Genomic DNA, 12,225 nt, shown 5'->3' on the forward strand with positions numbered 1-12,225 from the left:
AAAAATCGGGACGGGGGTGGGGGGTAATAGGAGCCTATATAAGAAAAAGACCAAAAATCAGGACTGTCCCTACAAAATCGGAACATGTGGTCACCCTATCCCCATCTCCGACTGGTCCCTATCTCAGCCCGGGCCTTCGCTCTCTCCATCTGCAGGGCCCTCGCCAGGCCGTGGGCAGAAGGGAGGCTCCCACGCAGGACAGCAGCCATTCCCAGCCTTTGCCATCTTCCGTCTGTCCCTGTCCTCCCCATCGGTGGTGTAGTGTGAAAAAATGAAGTGGGTAAACTAACCTAACCTAAGCTCCATATTCCCCCAATGAGACGTAGCCTCAGTTTACCCACTGCTACACTACTGCCCTCCCTCCTCTGCCCTCTCTAAGGTCCTGCCCCCTGTTGGAATCTCCTACTCCCCCCCCCCTTTCTATTTCTCAAGTGGGCCAGTCATGCTGATGTGACAACCCCCCCCCACCCCGCTCCCCCAAGTGGAACCTTCCTTGGAGGGCCTCACACCATAGAGAAGAAGGACAAAGACCAAGTGCAGTCATAGGAGGAGGAGTCCAGGAAGGGGAGGGCCAAGCGTTTCGCAAAATAATCAGGAAGCACAATCTTTTCCGATCGCTCTTAATCACCGTGAAATATCTTTAAAGTATCGTATTAATTCAAAACATTTGATTGACCTTCAGGAAATCTTGTTCAGTTTAATCCAATGGTGTCCCCCCCCAGCGCTCATATGGCACGTTCCACCTTGTTGACTCTCTTTGCGGGGCTTGCTTGGGTGGGGTCCTGGTGCTGCGCTGGGAGCGTACACAAGTTGCGTAGCAAGTTTGACGGGCGCGGCGGGGGAACCAATCAGCTGCCGGAGGGCCGAGGCGGGGAGCCAATTGGGCCGCGGACCGGCGGCTGGGGAGGCGGGGCGAGTTTCAGTCAGGGCAGGGGGTGGAGTCGCGGAATGGCGGACGGACGGTAGGGGCGGCCCGCCCCGGTGGTGGTGAGTGGAGGGCGCCGGCGAAGAAAGCGAGGCCGCCTAGCGGGGTGAGTGTGCGGGCGCGTAGGCAGCGACGACCATCTCCCCAGCTGGCCCTTGGGCCTGGGGGCAGCAGTCAGGGCCCGGCCAAATAGGGAGCCGGGCGGGTGCGCCGGGCCCTGCTTCCTGCCACATAGTGAGCCCTGGGTGCCGCTGCCTCCCCAGGGCCCGTTCTCCCCCCTCCCCCCCGGCCTGGCCTGGCCTGGGGGTGCGGGCGCGGCCGGCCCGCTCGGGGGGGGGGAGCCTGGCTGCCTCCCCCCCCGCCTTGGGGTGCCACTTTCACAGAGTCTCCCTAATAGTGGCTGCCAAATTCATGGGCGCCTATGGGGGCGCCCAGAGGCCAAGCTTGTAAAGGGCGTTGCTGTCTTCCCCTATAACCAGGGAAGGGCAGAGCGCCCAAAACCCCATGAAGCCCGTTAGGGTCCCCGCTGTGTAGATCTGATTTGCACGGGAAGTGCTTAGGTAATGGGGTGATGGGTTTTACATAGCACCTTGCAGGAGATAGAAGGGCTGGGGACGGATTTGGGTTTTTGTTTTTATGGCTTGGGTGGAAGTTTTGTTTTGTTTTCTTTGCAGGCTTGTGCTGTGCTTTGCTGCTGGGTTTTCAAAGAGCCCCCCACCCTCCCAAAAAGTGCTTGCAAAACTTGCGAATGTGCCTGCCTGCTTGTGTGAAAAGTTTGCCTGTTGGTGCAGCTGGCTGTTTTCGTTGGTGTGAGTGGAATTGTGGAGCATTGGTATGAAACTGTTATCTGCCTGATTTGCTGCCTTCTCCCCCCGGAGGTGGCTGCGTTTTGGTGGTGGAAGAATTGATTCTTCTCCCCTCTTTCCCTATCACACACACACATGTGTGCGTGTGAGAATGTGTACAAATATACTCCCAATTAGTAGTGTACCGTGTGATATACACCTACTGCTTGAAACAGATTGGGGCGTGACCCTGGGTTTGCTGCAATTCATGGTGGAAAATATCTTCAATATGATTTCTCAGGGCCTCTGTGAGAGGAGACTTAGGAGGATGTAGCTGAATATGGTGGGGTAGCTGACTAGCTGTAACCTCCACACAGTTTAGTTCCCCTTTCAAGGGGAACAGAGTGCCTGGGGATATTCTTCAAGTTGTTCCGAATTAGCATGTAGGCCTGCACTAAAGCTGCTGCTTCAGGATATGAACAGTATTTTACCTTTTGGACCACGGCAGTTACAACAGTTCCCCATACTAGTCACAATTTGGCCTAAAGGTCCTGTCTAAAATAGGGACATTTTCTAAAAGTTTGCATGGGTGCCAACACTGATTCAATTCCCCTCTGTGTTAGCAGGATTGGAAGTCCTAGCACAGATGGGGCAATCGGCATTCTTAATATCATGTTGTGTAATTCTAAGAGCAGGTCTGATCAATGTGGTGTTAAAAATGTTGCCAGCCTGTCTACTTTAAAAACAAAACAAAACAAAAAAACAAGGAGTCCTTGTGGCACCTTAGAGACTAACAAATTTATTTGGGCATAAGCTTTCGTGGGCTACAACCCACTTCATCAGATGTACATAAACCGACGAAAGCTTATGCCCAAATAAATTTGTTCATCTCTAAGGTGCCACAAGGACTCCTCGTTTTTTTTTTTTTTGTTTTTTTTTTGTTTTTTTGCTGATACAGACTAACATGGCTACCACTGAAACCTGTCTACTTTAAGGCATCCAACACGGCAAACATGAGTGGAGCAGAACTGATACTGTCAATAGTGGGGAACTCTTACAAAACATTCTTGGTGTAGAGGGCGCTATAGTTTTTAACTCCCCTGTGATTCTTTCATTTGTAAAGCACCCAGAAGAGTGGGCAGTCCTGTGAGAAGGAAAAGTTGAAAGTGAAAAATATGGGAGACCAGCAGAAAATGCGGGTGGCGCGTTGCAGTAGAACTGAGACAAGCTGTGTTGCTTTATGGGGAACAGAGTGCACCCACACGCAAACCAATTGTCAAATGAGGAAGGAAAATAGCCATGAATTTCTTGCACCAGCTCTACATGGCTTCAGAGCTGGTTGCTATGAAAAGCCACTGGAACAAAAATGTCCATTGTTGTGACTTACCGTTCAGTAGAATTTCTGTATCAGTTTCTTTTATTTTGACTCTTTTGTGGGTTTTTGTCTTATATTTTGGTTAAACTTTATATCCGCCTCTTGTAAAAATGTATTGCTAAAATCTTTTACAGACTTACATAATATTTACAAATTTTAAAAATAGACAATAATAGCATGACTTTGAAAATCCATTCACTGACTCATGAGTAAGTGCAAAGCTGTATCTGGCTGGTGAAGGTAGGCCAGACACAGCTGCAGAATTGATGCTTTTATATTTTTAACTTAAAAAAAAAAAAAAAAAAGTTAAACCCTGGTTTGGGGAAGCTCCTTCCAAGCTTCACAACAGGTCCACCCAGTTCAGATCCTCATGCAAACCATCACTTGTAATGCCACTCCTCTGGGTGGGTTGTCAGCAGCAGTGATTGACCTCTGGATCTTAAAATACCAGCCTCTACTACTTGGGCTAAAAGACCCTCTAAGCGGTAGCAGGATCATCAGCCTCCATATGTAGCCCAGCCAGCGCTCGATGGGGACAGAGTGCCACACTGAATGGATGTGGGTTCCAAGAAGATAACCTTCCAAGGATGAACTGAATGTCAACCTTTTTATTGTCCACTTCCTGAGTTTGCAAACAGATGGTTCTAGTACTTCTGCTGCTGGCCAGACTCTTTCCAGGCACCTGCAGGGTAAAATTAACAAGACCGTGGTTGGTTTCACTATTTTTCTTTAGAACCCTCTGAGCAGCAGTGAAACCGACAACTCAGCTGTTGTTTGGGAAAGCTGTGTTGTCTGTTTACATTTTGGTTTTGCCTAGTAGCTTTCTGTGAACTTTTCAAGCCCTGACTTCCAGAAGTGTGTATAATACAACCCATAATAATGGAAAGAGATGAGAGAATAAGAATTGAAGACAGCTGGAATAAGGCAAGCTATAGGCCAGGGGTGGGCAAACTTTTTGGCCCAAGGGCCACATCTGGATATGGAAATTGAATGGCGGGTCATGAATGCTTACAAAATTGGGGGTTGGGGTCTGGAAGAAGGTGAGGGCTCTGGCTGGCGGTGCGGGAGGAGGCTTTAGGGTGGGGCAGGGAGTTGGGGCATGGGAGGAGGGCAGGGGTGCAGGCTCCAGATGGCATTTACCTCAAGAAGCTCCAAAAAGCAGCAGCAGTCCCTCCTCCGGCTCCTACGTGGAGGCACAGCCAGGTGGCTCTGCGTGCTGCCCTGTCCGCAGGCGCTGCCCCTGCAGCTCCCATTGGCCGTGGTTCGTGGCCAATGGGAGCTGCGGAGGCGGCGCTGGGGCAGGGGCAGTGTGTGGCGCCCCCTGGCTACCCCTACATGTAGGAGCCCCCTGGCTACCCCTACATGTAGGAGCCGGAGGGGGGACTTACTGCTGCTTCCGGAAGCTGTGTGGAGTCACAGCATGCACCGAGTGGGGCGAGCCTGCTCCCCACTGGGAGCTCGAGGGCCATATTAAAAAGTCTGAAGGGCTGGATGTGGCCCCCGGGCTGTAGTTTGCCCACTTCTGCTATAGGTAGTAGAACTAATACAAAATGTGCTACTTTATCTGGAATGCTACATTTAAAAATAAAACAAACTAGTGACTGTTGAGTTGTATTATGGGATAGCTACCCACAGTGCACTGCTCTCTACAGTGATGCAATCGCTGCTAGTGAGGATGCACTCCAGTGTCACAAGGAGTGTGGTCATGCATAACTGACTTAATTACTATGGGGGCTGTATGTTGACTTTACGCTACAAACTTAAGTCAATTTAAGTTTGTAGTGTAGACATGCCCTTAGTAGGGAAAGAGACATGGAACTGTCGAGCGATGCAGAGCTGTCAGTATTGGAGACTGTAGGAATGAGTTACTGATAACATTCTGTTAAGCAGAATGTTATACCAACTTCACTAGGAATTGTATTGCATACCAAATAGATAAACAGTGTCGTTTTAAGCTTACAGTTCAGAACACTTCTTGTGATCAATGATTCATTTGTTGACAGATATCATTTAAAAAAAATCTTATGTATAAATACCAAACCAGGTTTCTGGCATATTTTAAATGTGACTGCTTCTTCAGGGCTTGGTTTAGATGGAATTAATTCAAAGCTTAGGTAGATGTGTGGTGTGGGTGAGTGAGCAGGTTAAGTCTTCTGAAGTTTGCACTGTTTAAATCCAGTTATGTCGGTAAGTCCAGCTCTGTTCACCCCTCACCCAAATCCCAGGGAGAAAAACGGGAAGTCCATTGGGGTTAGTCCTGCCACAAAAGTTAGGAAAGGTTTTGATTGACAGCTGCTTGTACAGTAGGCAGATTTACAACATAAAAGGCTTGACTTTAATCATTCTAGTATCCTTTTCAAATAGGCCTTTTGGACTCAGTTTAGTATCTTCTTCTTTCAAACTAAGGTTTCCGTTATGTTTTTACTTAGACGTAACACAGGTACTGAGGACTGGGCAAAATACAGTGGAGCACTAGGTAAGGAACAGTCCTGCACAGACCAGAAAGTGAATGGACTAGAAAGATCGTATAAGTGTTTTCCTGTCTCTTGTTTGCATGGTTCAGGTTAAAGCTTTTACCCTTTCTGGTGTCTCTATACGTAAGAGTGCTAAAAGCGAAGGTATTTTCTTGAGGGCTAAAACTGGCCAAAGAGATACTCTGGCTATATCGAGTCTCCTACATATGATAGCTCATAAGGGCTTTGTCTAGATGTTTACAGGATGGTGGCCTCACCCAGATTTAGACAAGATTTGTATTTCATTGGGAGCTTTCTAGTTTTTTCATTGGTGGGGCGGAGTGGAGAGTGAAAGAGTATTCTTCCCTTTCTCCTCCTCCCAGAAAAGCTGAAATATGAGCTGGGGCTCTGTTTTGTTCAGATGCACAGTCCAGAGGCTGCACAAAGTGTTAATCACACGCAAATGCAAAACTCACATTTGTAGTAATAAAGCTAAAAAATAGTTCCAAGGTCCCACCTCTAATTCTTGAAATTGTAGTGAAACCCATTGATTGAGGCATTGGAGCACAGACTTTCCCCGTGCATGTCCTAACTGAGGAATTTGTGAGGGGTCTTTCTGTAAGAGACTCTGGAGTCTTTGCTAATACTAGGGTAGGTAGCAGAAATTGGTATTTGCAGATATGCAAGATGAACCTAATAACACCTAGTTCTTTGTATATAGTGCTTTTCATCGGTAGATCTCAAAGTGCTTTACAAAGGAGATAATTATCATAATTGTCTTTTTTACAAATGGAGAAACTGAGGCACGGGGCAGCAGAGTGACTTTCCCAGGTTCACCCAGCATGTCAGTGCAAAATCCAGGAATAGACCCCATGTCTTCTGAGCCCAATCCAGTATTCTCTACACTAGGCCACACTTCCCACACTTAGACTCCCCCTGGTCTGGAAGGTACTTCTAACTTGGCTTTGACATCTCCAAGTGACCTGGAACTTCCCTCCCTGATTGATAGCATCTTGCCCATTTTCAGAGGAGGCCTGGTGCATGCCCTTACAGGAAGAGGATGCTTTAGGGTTGGGTGCAGTGAGTCCTGGAGGACAGAGAGAGCAGACAACAGACATTGACTCACAGAATCTTTTGTTCTTCTTGACATTTTTTTCTTGTGCTTGTTAGTCTGTTATCCCTGCTTTCTGATTGGCTGTGCATATTCAGTGACATCACATCTCTTACATAGGGGATTTAGATCCAAGTGATTTAATTCTCCACTTGGATGGCCTGGGTGGTTCTGTGCTACACCCTCCATCTCCACTTGCATTGCTGCTTCTGCAAATAAGATGGGGTGTAACCTGTGCCATTCCTTTCAGGAATTCTGTGCAGCCCTTCCTGCTATTCTGTGCAGTCTTATTTTTAACCCAGAATCCTTGAACCTATGTTCAAGATTAGTACTGACTTACATAGCATTGTAAAGCTCTTGGCGATAAACAGATAAAAGGTGCTTATAAATGATTGCTTCATTATTGAAGGCCTACATTGTTCTGCCCCTTTTGTATGTGAGATCTGCCCTGAGGCCACCTACTAGACTGTTGTTCTGAGATCATGTGTGACCTGTTATTTTGAAGGTTATCCACTATCGCTCTTCGAGATAGCTCACAATAGAGAACGGGATGGAACATGTATAAAGGAGTTTCTTGCTAAAGTGAATCAATTCTTAAAGTTGCTGTAAGAATATAAATGAGCTCTGGTTTATTTGGTTTTCATTGGAAAACATTTAGCTGTAGTTGCTCTTTTCCTTCTATTTTATGCTGTTTGATATAGATAGATACTTTTCTTCTTGAAAAGGCCTACTTTAGTGTGGGAAAACATGTTATTTCCCTGCTGGATTGCAGTGTATCCGTTTGAACAATTCCTTCATGAAATGAAGACCTTCTTTTTTCAGTACAAATTGACTTGTGGTGGAAATGTCTTTATTTTAGGACAGATGGCTAGGGCAAAGGCCTGGAACCAAGGTTCTGTGTGCCGCTCAGCCACTAACACTCCATATGATTCAGACAAGTCACTTAACTGTTCTGCGCCCCAGTTTCCCCTTCTGTAGAGCTGGATTAAGGGTTCTTGCCTTCCTTTTTGTAAAGCAAGATGAGAAAGATTGTCATGGGAAGGATGAGCTATGCCTCTTCGTGATGCCTAGAAAAAGCTCCATTGGTGAAGGTGACTTAGGTGAGTATGCTCGGAGTACCTACATAGAAGACGTGCTGGAGGGAGAACAGTATTCCCTCCCCCATCCTATCCTACTTAGATACTGTGTAGTGGGAAAACACAATAGTATTTTGGTCCTGACTCCTCCGTGACTGGACTGTTTAGAATTTCTAATAGGAATATTGGTTCGGTTTGTGACAGCCAATGGGTTGATGTCCCTTTTTTTTCACAGCAGGTTTGCATTAATTGTTCATACGCAGGATAGTTTTGCTAAGCATTTGTTGGCCTACTATATTACCAGAACAGGACAGAGTATGTTTCATTTCTTGTGTTTCCTCTTTCAGAGCCTTCCTTTTTTCTTCTTTTTTTGGAGTCTTGCTTCAAGTCTCTGTGTAGCTAAGTTCTTTTCTTTTGCTTGGAGGAATGAGTGATGCTTTGCTTTCAACCAGCTCTTCACCGGGAAGCTTAAGTGGCATTCAGAGGAGGCTATCAGCCACAATGTCTGATGGATTGGGATAGCTGCAATTCATGCATGGAGTGCAGAAAATAGGACTTAATTGGTAGGGAGGGGAAATGGCAATCCGGGTTGAATGAATGGGTAAAAGTTCCACATCTACCCCTAGACGAGCAAATAGTGTTGTGAGTTGCTGGCGCTGCCAGAGCAGAAGTGAGAGTCCCCTTTGCATGCACCCTGCTTTTGTGCATAGTAAGGGAAAACCCACATTCTTATGCCTTTGGTTTTACAGCTGCAAATAGAAGAGAGAACTACACCCCCGCCCCCCAATCCTGTCCTTTCAATACCAGCAGCATCTGATCAGCCTGTGCTGGAGGAAAACACTGTAACTATAAATACAGCTTTATCTTCTGTCTCGGACATCATAAAAGAACTGACCACTTCCCCTTTAGAAGCTAAATTATAAAACATGTAATCAACCGATTTGTACAAAGTGGTATTTTGGTCTCTATTGAGAATTCAGTCTTGTGTCAAGGTCGTTGCTTCTAGGGTCTGGCTTTACGCGAGAGGTTTTCATAAAGCAGCTTTAAATGCTGGAACATGTGGGGAGCCGTGAGCATCTTGTATCTAAAGACTTGGATCAGTAACAACCCTAATACACTCTATTCTCTCTTCCTCATGAAAATATCAGTTCTGTGAAATCATGGTTTCAAACGCTTTACCCTTTAAGAGTCCGAACTATTTTTTTAATGGCGCAGAACTCAGGGCAGAGGGTTGCGCTTTATTTAAATATCTTAAGTGTCCGAATTGACAGCTTCAGCACATGCAAAAATTAAATTACAGTTAAAGCAAACAAAAATTGCCCCGTTGCCTGCAGACGATTCCACAGTCATCTACCACTGAAGCCCATCTTCCCAAATCAAGAAAGCCTGGTTAGCAAGTTGTTTTAGCATGCTCTAAAGTCCATTAAATCAGGTCTTTGGAAGGCCAAGGGAGAAAACGAATTCCAGAATCAAGGTCTCTTCATTGAGAATACCCTGCCAGCAGTTTAACCAGGAGACTGCTCTCTCTCCTACCTCAGGCCTTGCCTTCCCTGCAGAAAAAGGTGTGCTCTTAACTCGAGGGAAGACACGGCAGTTGGTGAGGTTGAGTTAGAGACTACTTGACTTGCAAAATCATGTGAAAACTACAAACTGCTTTGCCTTGGATTTTGACTTGAGTGAAATTTTTTTATGTAGTGGGGACAAGGCCTCAGTCTGGCTGCTGCTGAATCATACAAGGTCTGTAGGCACTGTTTCTGTCTAGTGGAGAAGGGGTTAAATCCTGGTTCCTTCTAGCATTCTCTTCTGGCTGCTAAAGAGATTAGCTCTTTACAAAAAGAGTAAAGAAACCTTTACCCTGATATCCTGCCCAGCATCCCATCACTGCCTTTCACAATAAACAGTTCTGATGTCCAGGCTTGAGAGAGATTACTAAGCACGTAATGGTTGCTGCACTGTCACTAGGCTTGGGAAGATTAGATTTTTATTGGTGAATGTCAATAAATATCAGTTTCACCATACACAAACCCATGAAGAAATATTTCCATGGATGATCATTGAAATTTACAGATAGGCAAAGTAAGAAAAATGCTGCTTGATAACTTATTAGAGGTTGATCTAAGGATATATTCTTGACATATGATGTTGACAATTTGTTACAGTTATAAAGCTTTTAAATTATTCCAATGTCCACTGTCACTAAATAATTGTCTGACCCCCGGTTTCCTGCAACTGTAAACATTTAAATGGATACATTTAAAAATGCTTAAAAATAAACATAGGTATCTGTCATAATTACAAAAATAAAAATTGAATTCTGCCAAACCTATTACTAATGTATTGCTTTCTAAATCTCTTTGGGTTGTCTGAATATGAAAGTCTCCTTATAATTGTGATCTAATCTAAATGTGCCCAGTGTATTTGAGAGACAAGATGGGTGAGGTAATAACTTTTATTAGACCAACTTCTGTTGGTGAGAGAGACGAGCTTTTGACCTTAAGGAGCTCCTGTACAGTGCATTTCATTATTTTAAACTAGCTGTCACCGTGGGGTGAGTGTGGGGTGGCTAACTCCACTTCTCCCCCATTCTGAAGATACTGTTGTAATATATAAACCAGTGAGGTTGAGAACGACTTAGCCCTCCTATAGATGAGGAAAGAACAAAACAAAGCTTGACCAGGTATTCAGGACTGAGCATCTGAAAAGTGTGAACACCAAGGTGAGGGAAGAATGGTCTGGCATGGTGCAATGTAGGAGTAGGAATGAGAATAAGCCAAGGACAGGTTGGGCTGGGTGCTGGTACAAAACGTAAGCTAGAACTCCCTGTTGCGGGAGATTTTCACTTCAAGAATAGTCTCCCAAGGGAGGTGATGGAACCCCTCTTATTTACTGGCCTGGTTCACGTTGTAAACTCGTCCAATTAGAGCCCCCTACCCCGTGTGTACTGTTAGCCTGGAGAAAGATTCAGTGGGACTCCTTGCAGTAGTAGACATAAGCATGTGCATGTTTTCAGGATCGGGGCCCTACTGCAGAGTAGCAAAATGCTGGGTTTTTGAATGGCTCCCTTTACAGTTCTTTTCCATCTCTGACTTTTGACTTCTCTGAGGCAATAAACCATGTTTTATTGCCTCAAACACCATATCCTGTTCCTTTTGTAATTGCAAGGGATCTACATCTTATTTTGACTCTATGTAGAAATCATTAGCTCTTTCCTCTAAAATGGCTTATGACTGAAATCCCCACAGATATTCATAAAATAACATTTAAGACATCAACTGCCTCAAATTTTCTAATGTCAAAGGTTAACTTAAAATATTAAAGCTGGAAAGATTAATTTAAGATATTAAATCATTTCAGGCAAGAATACATGTACATATTGTAATTACTTCCTTTTCTTACAATTAAAGTAATTGGATTATATTTAATGAGCTATTTACATTTAATAATTAAGAAAAGACTTATCTTTCTTGTATTCCCCAAGTGCGGCAGAAGGGTGGAGGCACTCTCTGCCGTGATATAGTTATCTAGGCATGAGTTGAAACTGAAAGAGCAGCTGAACTGTTCAGAAAAGGGTTTGAGCTGCTTCTTTGTTTCGCTAATAAAATATAGTTTAGGAACTCTGCTAGAAAGAGTAACATCTATTTAAGGATGGGTGGGAAGGTTTATTGGTCTCCGTTGCAAATGAGGTATAACAGTTGACAGAAAAAGAGGCTCAAAACGTGCTCCGACTTCAGGAATAAGTCATTTCAAAAACTGCTTACTCCAGTTGCAATGTTCTGCTATATGATGAAAATATACCAATGTGAGAGCTGAGGCTTCATAAGGGCCCCATGAATGTTTTATTATGGTAGCAAACACACGCCCCCTCTGGTGGCTAGTGGAGGGTAGCATGAGGGAGGGGAAGAAAACATGCTATTCCTATTAGCACTGCCTCAATTTTGGAATGAGGTAGTGAGTGGTGCCTGCCTTAGCAGACGTGCACCATTTGCAGAAATTGGCTTGTTGCTTTGGGGAGGCATTTGTGTAGCAATGCCATGAGACTTGGATGCATATTTTTGGTAATATATAACACAGCTAGGAATGCAGCAGTTATTCAGAAAGCCAATTGAAAATGTGTTGACTGGAAAACATGTATTTTAAGTCAATTTAGTGATGTTAGAAAGTGCTAGATTAAGAGCCCTGGAGACATCTTACATTTTAACCGTAACTCTGGTTCTTCATGGAAAATGACAGAGCAAGCTTTCTCCATGCTGCCCTCATGCCCAGGTAATGAATCTAAATCCCGCTCGGGAGAGGCCTACTCTTGGGCTCAAAGAGGAATTGTCTCCCTGGCCCATTCAATCACTGGTCTGTCTCCTGAGATTGCCAAGGATGCTGAATGAGGTGGTAATTGTGCTGTGGACTCTCATCTACTGGGAAAGGGTTGAGACCTACTCATTTAACAACTTTCAGATGCTAATGATCTAAGATCCAGATCTGGGCCAAATGGGAATCAAAGCCCTA

At 44.9% G+C, this 12,225-nt stretch overlaps 1 protein-coding gene across 1 annotated transcript in view; it reads left to right on the forward strand.

Annotated features, from left to right (window-relative positions):
* The first annotated feature begins 942 nt into the window (after window positions 1-942).
* The window catches only part of WASF2 (WASP family member 2), a 39,311-nt gene continuing 28,028 nt past the window's right edge, over window positions 943-12,225 (forward strand). Inside the window, exon 1 of the mRNA XM_054011587.1 lies at window positions 943-1,031. The gene's annotated coding sequence lies outside the window, so the exon portion shown is untranslated. The remainder of the gene's footprint in view (window positions 1,032-12,225) is intronic.

Source organism: Malaclemys terrapin, chromosome 22 (assembly GCF_027887155.1).
Source record: "Malaclemys terrapin pileata isolate rMalTer1 chromosome 22, rMalTer1.hap1, whole genome shotgun sequence".
Lineage (NCBI taxonomy): Eukaryota > Metazoa > Chordata > Testudines > Emydidae > Malaclemys > Malaclemys terrapin.